The sequence below is a fragment of the Trachymyrmex cornetzi genome, unplaced genomic scaffold, assembly GCF_001594075.2.
Source record: "Trachymyrmex cornetzi isolate Tcor2-1 unplaced genomic scaffold, Tcor1.1 scaffold230, whole genome shotgun sequence".
Lineage (NCBI taxonomy): Eukaryota > Metazoa > Arthropoda > Insecta > Hymenoptera > Formicidae > Trachymyrmex > Trachymyrmex cornetzi.
In genome coordinates, this window is record NW_017296957.1 from 1274158 (window position 1) to 1288684 (window position 14527).

Consider the following 14527-nt stretch of genomic DNA (forward strand, 5'->3'; position numbering starts at 1 on the left):
ATCGTTGTTATGCGTAATTTAGAATAACCTTCCACACTAGGACGAACGAGATTTGAGATAAGTACAATTACTTCTAAAGCAGATAAATGTCTTTTATCCGAGAATTAGCAGCTATCTATCTCGTCGTATTTTGTTTTCCTAATGAAACTCGGTCTAATTGGTTTTGCGTTCATTCAAAAGAATAAAAGTTTTATTCGTATTACAAATTATAATTATAAGCTGGAAAAACGATATTACAATAAGACAATGTCTTTTTATTTTGTGTTTAGTATATGTAAAATAGAAAAGTTTAGTACAAGAATAAAATAAATTATCATCTAATAAAATTTATATTAGATTTGAAATATTATATATATAGTTAAGATTTTATATTTTAACTTTGTGAATTGTAGATTTACTTTTTTAGTTTAGCATATAAAAATTTTAAAGATAAAAAATATAATACAAATATTTGAACTGTCTCTTTGATCTTTTATTGACATAAATTATATCAATTAAGTAAATAAAATAAATAAATAATATGATATTCTTATGTTGAGAATACGCTTGATTAAAATATATTTTAAGGAAATATAAAAGTCAAAAATTTGAACGCAATGAACAGAATCTTGTCATGTTTATGATAAATGATAGGTGTGTTGTGTCTACAACGATTTTTATCGCGTAATTATTAGTGTAGTCGCTATCTGCGCTTAAGAGCGATTCTTCCGTAGCTATGCAGTCAATTTAAGCGTATCATGTATATATATACCGAACTTCCTTGAAGTCAATTAGACACAAACTGTTTGCGATTAAACGCATAGCGTTCGTGAATTTCCTCAGTGCAAAACGAGTTTTCACATTGACAATACTCAAAGTCATTTCTACAAACATATGACAATTATATATACCAATATGATCACGCGTATATACTCGATGAGATATATGATGACACGATATAAGAAAAACACTTTAGAGATAAAACGATGAATGTTTTATATCTAAGTGAAGTGCTTAATATTTTTTCAAAAATTTTGGGGTAGATTTTTTTTAAATCGAAATAGGTATAGTTATCAATAAACTATTAATAATCCAAGAAGTGTACAAACTTTATGGATGCTTAAACAACATAGTTACGTTTAATAAACGTTAGAAATCGTGTAATGAAGGTATAAACTGAAAAATAAATGTTTAAAATTTGATATCTTTTTAAAACTATATTTAATAAATATTATGAAAACCTTTATAAAACATTTGTCTATTAAACGTTTTTTTAAACTAAAATATCGTTTAAAATACCGTTTTTATATGAAACATTTCGACGGTTTTAAACGTATATATATTTAATAATATCGATTTAACATTTTTATAGTATACATCTAAACGTTATAGCTAAATGGTTTTTAAATGTAAATTGTCTGATTGGATACGAATAAATCGTAGCATAGATATCCTAATCATTAGATCATGGTGATAAGTACTTTTTACAAATATGTACTTTTTGGTATAATATTTTGATAAGGTAAGTCTATAGTAAATCTGATATTCATAAGGTCAAGGCGTAACCTATTTTATCATGCACGAATGTTTGAGTTCTTCATACATACCGATAATAGGCGACCAATTGTACTATTAGTTTTGTATGTATTTTCTCAGAGTCATTAGTCACGCATGTGTTGCGTGTCTTTAAGGATGCGTGAATAAATTGATTGGAAGAATTATTATACAACTGTAAAAGTTATATAAAAAGATATCTATAAAAATATGAGAAACTAAAATAATAAAATGAAACCAAGAAATCTTTGAATTTGAAAAAGAAACGAGGCTATAATCTCATGCTAATTCCAATTGGATGTTCCCAATATGAACGAAATTTAAGGAGAAATATTTGAATCTCTCTCATAATAAATACATTCGTGATACTAAATTGAAATTTATGCTTGTCTGTAACTTGTAATTGCTCAGATGTACGAAGGTTCGGCTGTTTGATATGATTAAACGTTAACATGCAATAGAATCATGTTTTGAACATTATGGAAGCAAAGAAAGTATTATAAAATGAAAAAATAATGTAGAACGGTAATTTTTATTTTTTTGTCGCAATTTCTCTAGTAGCAAAATAGAAAGTTAAATTAATAGAAAATTAATCACATATCGGTCGATTTACTCATTATTGTTTAAACAGACAATTTCTATTAAGGATGCATATTTAAATAAACAATTATAATTATATATATGTGTTCGAATATCCTTTAATATTTATATACGAATAGGACGATATTTGAAAACTTTTTGTTTGCTTCCATGACCAAGCAAAGCTCTTATCTCTGTACTCGTTACATCGTTACATAAAAGCGTGCACAACGTGTATGCAATCACTTGCGCTTGGTACACAAATCTTCTACGTTTATTAATGCGCGCGAATCGGCTATAAACTGGTTGCGAGCGAGAACAAAGTGAACTGACGAGTAACAGAACTCTGCGTGGTAACGTTTAATGAAAACAGGAACATGATCTTGATCAAAGATTCTAAATTAAATAACTATGGCTCAAGGTTTCTGTTTACTCATTTTAGAGAACACGCAATGTTTTGCAATTTGCATTGTTTTGTTTGATAATAAAAACCTCTCTCTTAGAATGCATGGAAATGATCGATACATTGTTCTTAATGTTTTGAAGCAGATTGCAACAAAAATTCTAAAAAAAAATCGATAATTGATCATTATCGTAAAATATTCTTAAAACATTTGAAGTTTTTGAAATACCATGAAGCTTTGAGTAATTGCGCTGGAGAAATAAGAAAATGATTCTAAATCATCTTGTATTATTCGTTGTTAGATCTCTTCTAACTACTTCTAACTACTACTGAAATATATCTTATTTTTAATTTATTGATTAACTTGATCGTGAAACAATGAACTAATTGTTGCTAATCATCGAACTCATTATTGATGCCTAGGTTGTTTCACTTAACATTATTAACGACCATTTAAGAAATCAAGCGTAAGATCGTTACTGCATGTGATAATTGTTGCTAAAATATTTGACCTACATATGTTACATCATTGGTAGTTCACATCCTGTTTAACTTCTTCTTACTGGATTTTTATTTGCGCTCGCAATATCAGATTGTTTAACAATGACGTGGCTTCTATATCAAACACATTGTGAAATGATAAGGATTCAAAGTATTAGCGAAAAACTTTACCAGAACAATCATTTGATATTTCAAGTTAACGTGTGATTTTATAGTTTTATAAATTTTTGCTTCTTTTATTTGTTTCTATTTGATATAAATTTATAGATGTTGAATGAAATTCGTATTACATGCTATTCTTTAAATAATAATAAAATTATGCAATAAAAATCTAATATCTATTAATTTTAAAAATTAGGATTGATTAAAAATTAAGAACTTGATTGATTTTAAGTGATATAAAAATTTTTTGCTAAATGTTGCTATTTAAAATTTATCTTATATCATTTTTTAGTATCAAATTATACATATATAATTGAGAAAGAAACCTAAGAGTGAGCAATACAAACTGTATTTTATTGTAGATGAGATCCGTTTACTGGCGCCTCTAGCATGTTCACGTTGAACTATGTTGCCACGAATATTTCCACTGTGGGTAATATATCTACGGTCTTCGATTTTGTTTCGTACATTATTTAGTTCTATATATATATATTCTATGCTATATCGGACTGTATCCATAACAGAGAGGTTTCTGTCTGTCCATAGTAATCCTATCTAAAAATACGGATACGTCAGCTACTCTTAGTTTCTGATATCATGCAGAGTATTCTGCATTTACAATTGCTGATAATGATATTTTTTTTACTTCAAATTGAACCTGAGTTACTATTGCTATTATGTGAAATGCTCCAGCAACAAGTTTTTACTCGATCCTCCTGCATTCGCATCAGATAGCAGTAGTATATATAATCGGTGAATTTTTTAAATTTATATTCAGTATTTTTTAAATACATTTTTAGTACAACTATAAATAATAATAAGATTGGAAATAAGACCGTTTATGTTAGAAAAATTACTTTAAATACGAAGCGCCACTATGGTCTGAATGTTAAGATGAACCATTATATATATTCATATTAAATGAATTCATTCAAATTAAATAATTTCTGAAATAAATTCATTTAATATGAATATATATATATAATAGTTCAACATCTTAACATTCAGACCGTAGCGGCGATTCGTATTTAAAGTAATACAACTGTAAAATAAAATATGTTTAAAATATTTTATTCATTAAAAAAAAAAAAGAAACGACAGAAAATTATATGTCCAGGAAATGTAAAAAGAAAACTTTGCTATTGGCTTTGTCAAAAAATCCATTCATGTAGTATACATATATTGTACAGTGCCAAAAAATAGAAGAGATAATAGTAATTCTAGGTTTGGGAATCGTCTTGTAAAAAATATTCCTCTCCTAAAAATGCTTGTGTATAAATATGCATATATAGAATCATGAGAGAGAGAGAGAGAGAGATTACGAAAGTAAAATTATTTTTAAGATAATATTATACATATAATTTTTACATGTATGTGTAAGGGAACAAATAAAATAATCGATCGTAACATTCACAACGCACTTATTTACTTCTCATTTACGCTTTAATGAGCCTCAACTTTTAATTTTGCCAGAGTAGGATGTTTACAGGTTATTAATCCGCGAAGGTGCGGTGAAATGTCCACCGCCGTTAATCATTCGCACTTGATGAGAAAACGATAAATATTCTCTTAAACGTTCGCTCTAACAAGAAACAAACGAGATAAGGCCTATAATTATCAGTAATACTGTAGTACTAAATATTATGAAGACTCAAACCATGAGTGGAAACGTTCAAAGTTAAGGTTTATATATTTAGTATTAAGAAAAATTGCGCTAACTGATAACCAGCGTCGACTCCTATTGCCTGTAATACATATTTTTTTTATGGTTTTATTAATTATTTTAATTAAAGGAGTTTGTAAAAACTTATTAGTTTTTATATTAATTTGTAATTTATCATTACTAAATATTAGTTCATAAATAATCTTTAAAATCGTTACTACTAATATTGTTAATAAATAATCTCTAAATCGCTACTATTAATATTGTACGACAAGAAAACAGACATAAATTATTAAAAAATTAGGTTTTTTAATGTTAAAAAAAAAATGTAAACTCTAGTGTCTTCTAATGCACCTTCTATAGATAATTACTTTTTCTAAGTCTAAAAATGAGAAAAGACGAAGAGTTAGTCGAACCGAGATTAAAGTTAATCTACATTGGTAGAAACGAGCATTAGCGAGACTTAATACGCACAGTGTAGGTTCGTTAACTATGCGTCTATCCTACGCGCAACTTCCTGAGAAGTCCAGAAAGCCCTTACGTCTCTTCGCTAATTATTAGCCGAGCGCGTGAATCGCGTGACCAACGTCGTCCCACAAGAGCCGCGAACCCGGAACTATTTCCTACACGCCGGTTTTCTCCGCTCCCCTGCGTTTACCGCCGGTATTTTTTTCGTTATTCTATCCCTCGGCCGGTCGTCGCTGGTGAGAGGTACGACGCCCGTCGCCGTTCTAGGTTCTCGTGGGCGGAGCCGTACAGGAATACCGTGGAACAAGTGAAATTGTATCGCGTTCGGGGTTCCAGATAGAAAGTATCGCGGCCCCTCTCGGCAGGGCACTCCGTGCCTAGCAAACTAGAACGGTCAGATTAATCCCAGACACCCGGGTGTCCCTCCGAAGGATAGAATGAATTCTGCATATAGTTGACGAATTTATGAAGAGAATAGTCAAATTACAAATAATAATTAAAATTAATCTAAATAATATTTAATATGGTAATATAAAAAATACATATTATACAAATAATATAAACACAAATAATAATGGCAGATAATATAAAAGGACCTTGCATTAATCATATGGAAAAAGCAGTTTCAATCAAATTGAGAGAGATTGAAACTATGAGACGCTGATCAAAAGTCTCTATAGCCATAATTGTTAAAAAATGAAGATTTTGCTGTAACACCATTTGAAAATTGTTATTTTAAGTCTCTCTAATCGTACTGAAAAATATTATATCTTTATAAAGTAAACATCAGTTTATTTTTTAACTGTATAAGTATTTATACCGTTAGATAAATATATAATCATACGTGTGTCCATTACTGAGTAGGTTTATATGTTTAGTGCGTGAAGGTAGAAAGGTGATGTAGGTATGTGTGTAATGTGTGTATCTGTGTCGATGATTATTTCAGCATGTCCGAGATTATTATGCATGGATATACATATGGTTATAAATGATTATACAGTTAAAAATATAAACTGTGTACTATAGAAACCGCGTATGAAAAAACTTTTCAGTTTAATTAGATCCAAAATAACAACTTCCAAATGATACTACAGCAAAATGTGTCCATTTTTTAGAAGACTTTTAATCTCGTAAACTACGAAATGTTACAGTTTCAGCAAATTTGACTGAAACTAATTTTTCCATATGATTATAACGTCTCGAAAAATGCAAAATTTACTTGGAAAATTAATTTCGGCTAATAAATATTAAATAGGCGATCTCTGAGATAAAAACTAATTTTAGTTTGTAAAGTCTTTCATTGTATTTTTGATTTTATAGAATTTTAACGTGGTCTATTTATAAAAGCTTCAAACTATGAAAAGAAATATATCATATACAAAAGAAATTGACGTGTTTTATGTCATCGTTTCTCAATCTTTCATAACCGATGGACCATCGAATTGTTATTGAGAAAAAAATAGACGGCCATCCATATTCAGAATATTACGCAAGAGACGAACTCATTCGCGATGATGATCCGCAGATCGTCCGGTAGAAAGCCCGCTCGTGAAGAAAGAAGGCTTTACGCAGCCTCGAATACACGTAATTGCCGCGTGGACTCAGTGAAATCGGTGCATTCAATGTACAATTATGTATGTAACGCTCATAACGCCGCCGACTCGGCGAAGGATCGTGACCTTTATCAGCAATGAAGCTCGCCGTTGGCGGCGAGGAACGTTATTCTTACACCCATGCATAGTATTTATCTATCGTGTAACGGCGAATTACATATGAAAACTAACATCTCACCTTTTCGCGCATTATGCGCCTTGGTTCGTTAAGTATTACCTAATCGAAAAAGCGTTTCTTAGGTTTATACTTGTGTTACTCATCGATACTGGCGCGCCAAATCACCTGCCCACGCTCGCGCTGATATTCCGGCTGCTCCGTTATGTAAACGAAAAAGTTACGCTACTGCCTAGTTTTCCTCGCACGCCCAGATTCGCCGCAATTTCTGGCTGGATTACACAACTATATATCTAACGCTTTCCATTGAACATATTTTCGTGAAGGAAAACTTCCCGAAAAAACGCGGTCGATCGCGTTTTGTTTCTCTCACAAAGATATTGCAAAATACGCACTATTACATAAAAATGTTTAGCCTCGTGGGAAAGTTAAGTAATCAGAGAGATGGCTTATGAATTACATCGGAGGAATGGCTTATGAATTACGCATTTATTTGTTTTTATTTGGCGTTCAATTCTTTTAGAATTAAAATTCCATTCGCTTAATAGTAGAGGAAAGTCGCCGATACCGACATACCACTTTGTTTTTAGACAATATTTCTTAAACAAAAGGTAAAAATAAAACTTTAAAAACGTAATTACAAACTGAAAACTGTCTTCTATCAGACAGTATAAGCAGTTTTTATAATACTATTTGCAATTTTTCAATAATTAATTTTTTCGTAAGGTAAGCAAAAATGAGCGTCTGACAAAATGGGCTCCAAAACTAACACGGTAGGCAGTAATGCTACGTATTCCTATTCTTTTTCTTTTATAGGAATTATCTGTATAAAGTACCTATAAGTGAATGTATATAAGATTTTTCAGAATCATTTTACTTCGTTATAAAACATTTTTATTGAATTATATGCATATTTACTTTATGCTGTACTGCAAGATGCAAATATGTAACGCGATAGTTTTTGTAGAGTTGTTCCATACATGCACGATTGCCTTCAGCTCCAATAGACTTATTTGAGCTATAAAGCAACATTATAAAGATTAAGTTAGCTCATGGTCTGTTTTATGGATAGGTGTAGCGGTTTACGCTGCACCCCAATTTTAAATTAAAAATCGCATTATGAAAAGACTAAGAGAAAAAATAATATAAATAAAACTTATTTCGGAAACTACAAGTATTTAAAATGACGTAATATTATCAATAATATATAGTCACTATTATTTAAACCTCACAATTTGCAAAAGAAAATCGTAAGAATTTTATTTTCGCATTTGTAGAATTCGTTTTTAGCTGATTTGATATAGAAAAAAGCCACAAACCTACGAATTATGAGTTTGTACTTCTTTAATTAGCTAAACGGATCATGATTTTATTGATATTAATAAAATGCAATAGTTAGTTTCCGAAAAATAAGGGGGTGTCACTTTAGAAGACCTATGTCAGTGTATGCGACTTTCCTCTATCTATTGGACATAAATTGTTTTAATGATTTTTTTCAGATTTTATTTTTATAGTTGGCGACTTTCCTCTATCTATTGGACATAAATTGTTTTAATGATTTTTTTCAGATTTTATTTTTATAAAATGATAATTAATTCAAGATTCAGAAGCGAGAAGTATTATAACTGCACGTTTTTTAATTACAATCATGTTTTACCGCTATTTTAATAATAAATAATACAACACGTCACAGAAAATATTGTAATTTTTCAAGAAGAATAAAAATTAAGGAAGTTATAATGCTTCTTCATTGATGTCGCGAGAATAACTTTCTTGGAAAAGGGACGAAGAGCAAAATCGTGAGAACTTGTATATCGCGTGTCGTATTACTGGAAGGTACGTTTCAATAAAAACGATCGATCTCGTCCCATTATATTAACAAGAGGATATTGCGGCCGGGAGCGCGCCAGGACTTCCCGGCAATCGCCTTCTCTCTCGCCCTCGCCCTTGGGCTACGGCCATATATGAAACACGTTGGGCAATCCCGTCGGACGTGGGTGGTGTGGTACGGCTATGGGATACCGTTATACGTTACACCCACCTTTATTCTATAATATAGATCAAAGCCGAACGAGAGATCCGCAGCCGCGCGCATAAACTCTCTTATATCATCGTCCGCCGTGCGGCGCATTGAACGTTTCATTACCTTATGCTTTATACATAAGCCGCACCGACGACGAGAGAGGAATGAGCCGTTCCTTGGCCGTTCCAGAGAGACTCTCTTTAGGTTCGACAGGATTCTCTTCCTCGCGCCTCTACGCAAAACTAGCTTCCAACGACAGGTTCGAGCTGGACCTTGTTGCGAGTGACATCACGCGCGTTTGAGTTTGATATTTACCACTCGGAGTGCATTAGTCACATTTATTTATTTTTCAAAATTTCGGCGGAGTTTAGGCATAATTTATTAGCGAGATGAGTTATCTCACGTCGTTTTAAGAGAATAGTTAATCGCGATCTTAATAGTTGGAGTCACTTTATTATAACATAATTTAGGAATTTTTTTTAATTTTTGCATTTAAGATAGAAAAAATCTAAAATAAATTTTAAAAAATTTCAAAATTGATTCGAATACAAAGAGCTGTAATAATAAAGTCGACAATGCGATTTATGTAAAAGAAAAGTTACGTGTAAGTCTGAATTTAATTAAAAAGTAAGAAGAATCGTACGCGAACTGTAATAATTTATGCGTTTCCGCATCTAATCACGTATAGCACGTTTGAAATTAAAAGCATTGAGAATGACGGCTTTTTCCCGACATTGCGGGAAGCGAGGGCCGCGTGTACGTATTCCCGGACGGAAGAAATAACTGAGGGGACGATTTGCATAACGTTTGTTCGTCCCGAGGACGCGCGAATCTATCGCTCGTTCTCTCGCTCGCGCTTAACACTCCGCGTGCTATGCGAGATACTCGGCCTACGATCGGCCGAGTAGCGCTGAATCATAGGATAAACATAGTCGAGACATGCTCTTTTCCTGAACTCTGCATGCGTGGTTACATCGCAGCAAACGTCCGATACGGTGCGGCGTTTCCAACGGTTAACGAACGCGTTTCCGCAGGACAATGCCATGCAGCTGCTGTTGATCAATCCCAGTCTCTCTCTCTCTCTCTCTCTCTCTCTCTCTCTCTCTCTCTCTCTCCTCGCCTCTGGCAATGTGTCGCGGATACGCGTATCACAGGAAGGAAAAGTTTCTCGCGAACGACATATAAATTAGGGTCATCTCTGGCTACCGGTTTGACGGAGCTTTCCATTGATCGGCCTTTAAATTTCTGTCAACTTCCTCATTCATTCTGTCAAGTTCCTCTCATGGCGTAAAATATCTTCTTTTTAAAGACATAAAAATATATTATTGTGTTGATAATGAGACGCAGCAATATATTTTTATTTTATTTCCAATCTTATTATTATATATTTATATATTGCTGTGTATTTGCCGCGATTATCATCTATATTCTTCATTAAGGAATAAATTAAGAAGCGAGAAGAAACTATAAATAAGCTTCTTATACCATATATATATACAAAGAAGGAATCTCTCTTACACTACTTCATATTTTCCGAGTGTTCGTGTATATATAATATTCATCATGTATTTTTTTGAATTAAATATTTGTTATTTCTGTTTCATTTTATACTCTCTTATATTTCTTTACGATCTCCACGAGAGCTCTACGAGCTTGTTATTATTGTGCTCGTAAGTAAAAGCGAAACATTGCGTATCTCTTTAACATGTTATAAGTAAAAGTAAATAAATGGTCTATATACTTTAGTTTGATATATCGATCCAATCAATAATATGATAATTTCGAGAAAGCTAGGAAAAGTGTTGGAGGGGGGAAATGTGTTTCAGTCGTTTCAGGCACGAAAGTAAAGTAATAGAACGTCAATTTCCATTGACGTATATGCCACTGCTCACACGTGCACATTTCGCACACCCACGTCCATATGTAACGCCTGGAGTTTGCGTTTGCGCATGTTTTGTTATTTTTTCTTCCTTGCCACGAGAGAAAGTGCTGAGCGACACCTTTTCCCATGTAATTAAGCTCACAGAAGGCCATGCGAGGCTCATGGCAAACGATATCCGCGTTTAAAGCTTCGCGACCTATCATTAAAATCACTCAAGTGCCCGATGCGTGTGTCACGATTTAACGGATAATTCGGAATTCTTCATTTTATTTCGATATTACTTTTAATACTGATCTCGAATCGTGAAAATATTTATGATCTATATTTGTAGCCGTTAATCGAATTTTTATGTTATACAAATGACAAGTATTACAATAATTAATTAGTTGGATTTAATAATGACTTATGAATGAGATGTATGATTATGAAATTACTCGAAATGAATTTCTTTTGTACACGCGACGTTCCGTTTATATTCGACAAATTAGAAAAGTATTAAGTATTATATACCATATATAGTATATAAATAATCTTTTTTTTTTAAACGAACTTTGTTTGGATAATGAAGTCCATAATCGGTATCAAATGATTATTTTTGATTTACGTTTGGACACGTTTATAATTTCTTACTGTGTGCAGTCAAGGTGCGCAGTAGCGATCATTTAGCCGTACAGCTTTCTGACAGTTACGCTCTTAAATTCGTAATTGAGAAACTGTACGCGCTGCACTCTTTGATTTAATACATCACATGATGTATGTACATCCAACATCACATGTAATTACTTCATCGCTGAAGATGGCTCGAATGGAGCTGAAACGTTCGATCGATTTTGTATTTAAGAATTGAAATATATTATTGTGAAGATCAAGCACACCAACTTCTGCGCTATTATTGCTCTCAATCACCCGGAAACTTCTGATTGATGATTGTTATATAAATAATATATTGTAGAATTTAGTCATCGCACATCTGGCGATTTACGTATATCCACGCTTTCAATCTGATTGTGAAAGTGATGAACAGATTATGTACACTGAGAGAAAAATGTCGAAGTACTGCGAAGCAAATGTTACTTACGATGTTTTCTTCGATATTTATTAGTTATAAAAAAATTTAATTATGATGACGAATATTTATTGATTGTAAAAAGATGGCTTATTTGTACTAGGAATAAAATTTTATTTCGCTTATTTAAATAAAAATTTATTTTAGTGAAAGAAATATACTTCTCATAAATAAATTTTTATGTCTTAAGAATTTTTAATCTTTTTCTCAGTGTACCTAATCAATAAAAATTCAAAGCTCCATGCATAATACATTCAAGTGTAGATATCGTTAAAAAAACGTATTATTACGCGTATAAATATCGCTGTAAAACAATACTTTGTTGCTTTCATTTCTTATCGTTTCAATACGTAAATGAAACGGATAAATTATGCGAAGTTTTTTCTTCCGATAAAAATAATCAATAAATTTATAGTCTTGGAAGTTAACTGCGTGGGTGGTAGTCAAGTTAATTGTCCGTAAGAAATAATTGCGTTTCGATGAGTAACTTAATGACATACGGAGCGGCACGCGTCGTTTGTGAGTCTCGCCGATCTCGCCGAGTAGATAACAATACAGCGTGCGCAGTAACCTCGCATACGCAACAGCGGTCGGATCTGTGTGTGTGTAGCTAGCACATTCTATTAATATTAAAAAAAAATAATAACAATTCCAGTAGCACTTTTCATAGTGTTCTACAGTTCTACCGAAAAATAAACAAAATTTCCGCATTTTTTGTATGAAAAAACGAAATATGAAAATATGGCGTGCTAACATCGCGAATCTAGCATGACAATTTTGCTCTAAAGTACAAGAAAATGATAAATTAGCACTTTAGCAACAATTCCCGATAGTTCTACTAAAGATCTACTAATGTATACATTTTGAAAACAAAATTCCAATAATTTTCAATTTTTATACATTTTATATATAGAAATGGCCCGATACTTGAAAGTGTCGTGCTTATAGCAGTTTTAGCGACAGCTCTCGTTAGTTTTAGTAGAGTTCTATGCTCTACAATTATTTTTAAACAGAGTTCTGGTCGTTACATATTTTTTACTAATTTTTTAATAATTTCGTCGTCGCCCGAAGTCGTCTGGCGTCGTCGTCTTTGCCCGGAATCGTCGTTTACCTCATGTACATTGATAACACAGGCCCATAAAAAAAGTACCCTGTGCCGGAGTGGACATCCAGCTATTTTTATGTATTTTGAGTCGCTGAATACGAATCTGACATCAAAATAGGACCATCCAGGGCAAATTTTCAATCTAGAACGAAAAAATGGGTAAAAAATGGGTCATTTTTTCGCTCTAGATTGAAAATTTACCCTAGATGGTCCTATTTTGATGTCAGATTCATATCCAGCGACTCAAAATACATAAGAATAGCTGAATCTCCACTCCAGCACGGGGTACTTTTTTTTGTGGGCCGGTGTAATGATTACATATGTATGTGCATTAATGTTCACTTATATTGCTCAATTTAATGTAATATTGATTGAATGAAGGCATTGTGAAAGACAGCTTAATGGACAAAACGCTTTACATGTATGTCACATGTATGACTAAAACAATCTGAAAATCTGAAATGGTCCCTTTTCGGGACTCAATCTCTAGATCTCAGTGTCGGCTGTACCAATTTTATTCGGACTGGTCGCAATCGGAAGATACTGATGACATTAATAAAAGTGTTTTTAAATTTTCGATTGCGGTTTTAGTTTCTGCGTAATTTTAATCTGAAATTTGTTGATGTCAAAACTCCAGATAAAGCTGGTGGTAGCGTTGCGAATTTAGCAATGGCACAAACATATAGAGTAACTCCGGTATATATGCCGCACCTATCAAAAACTTAATTTATTAAGTATTATTTACTATGTTTAAAATAAACGAACTATACCAGTAAAAACTTTGTACTGTCTACTACTATGAAAAAAAATTAGAAATCCGAAATATTTAATTTTTGTATTAAAAAATAAACTTTTTGAAATCTTGCATTTTTTCTATATATAGATAATAGGTGGGATATATATAAAAAATGCAAGGGTTTCAACAAACTAAACAAAGAATAAACTAACGAACGCAAAGCACTTGTATTTTGCTATACATTCCTCTACACGTATGTATCACGAAATAACCACTAGGTCTTTTACACGCTTTACAGTAATCATTTTATATAGATTATAATTTATGATGATGCTACTTGTTACACACACAGTGACAAATCGATTCAACTCACAATAATTTTATTAATATTAACAGTAAGAAGCTGAAAAATTATAACTCAATACTAATATAACATAAAGGGATGTAACAGAGTAGTTGCGAGAAAATTACCCCCACTCCTTCTATTTTTTCTGATTTCCGCGGCGTAAATCCCAGCGCGGCGTATATACCGGAATTATCCTACGCGTCAAGTGGTCAAGTGGCTCGTTTTGTATTTTTGGCATCGCGAAACTACCGGGTCGCTCGATTTATGTAGCGACATTTCCATTACAAAACGTTCTCAATCAAATATAATTTATTTTATTTATATTTATATTA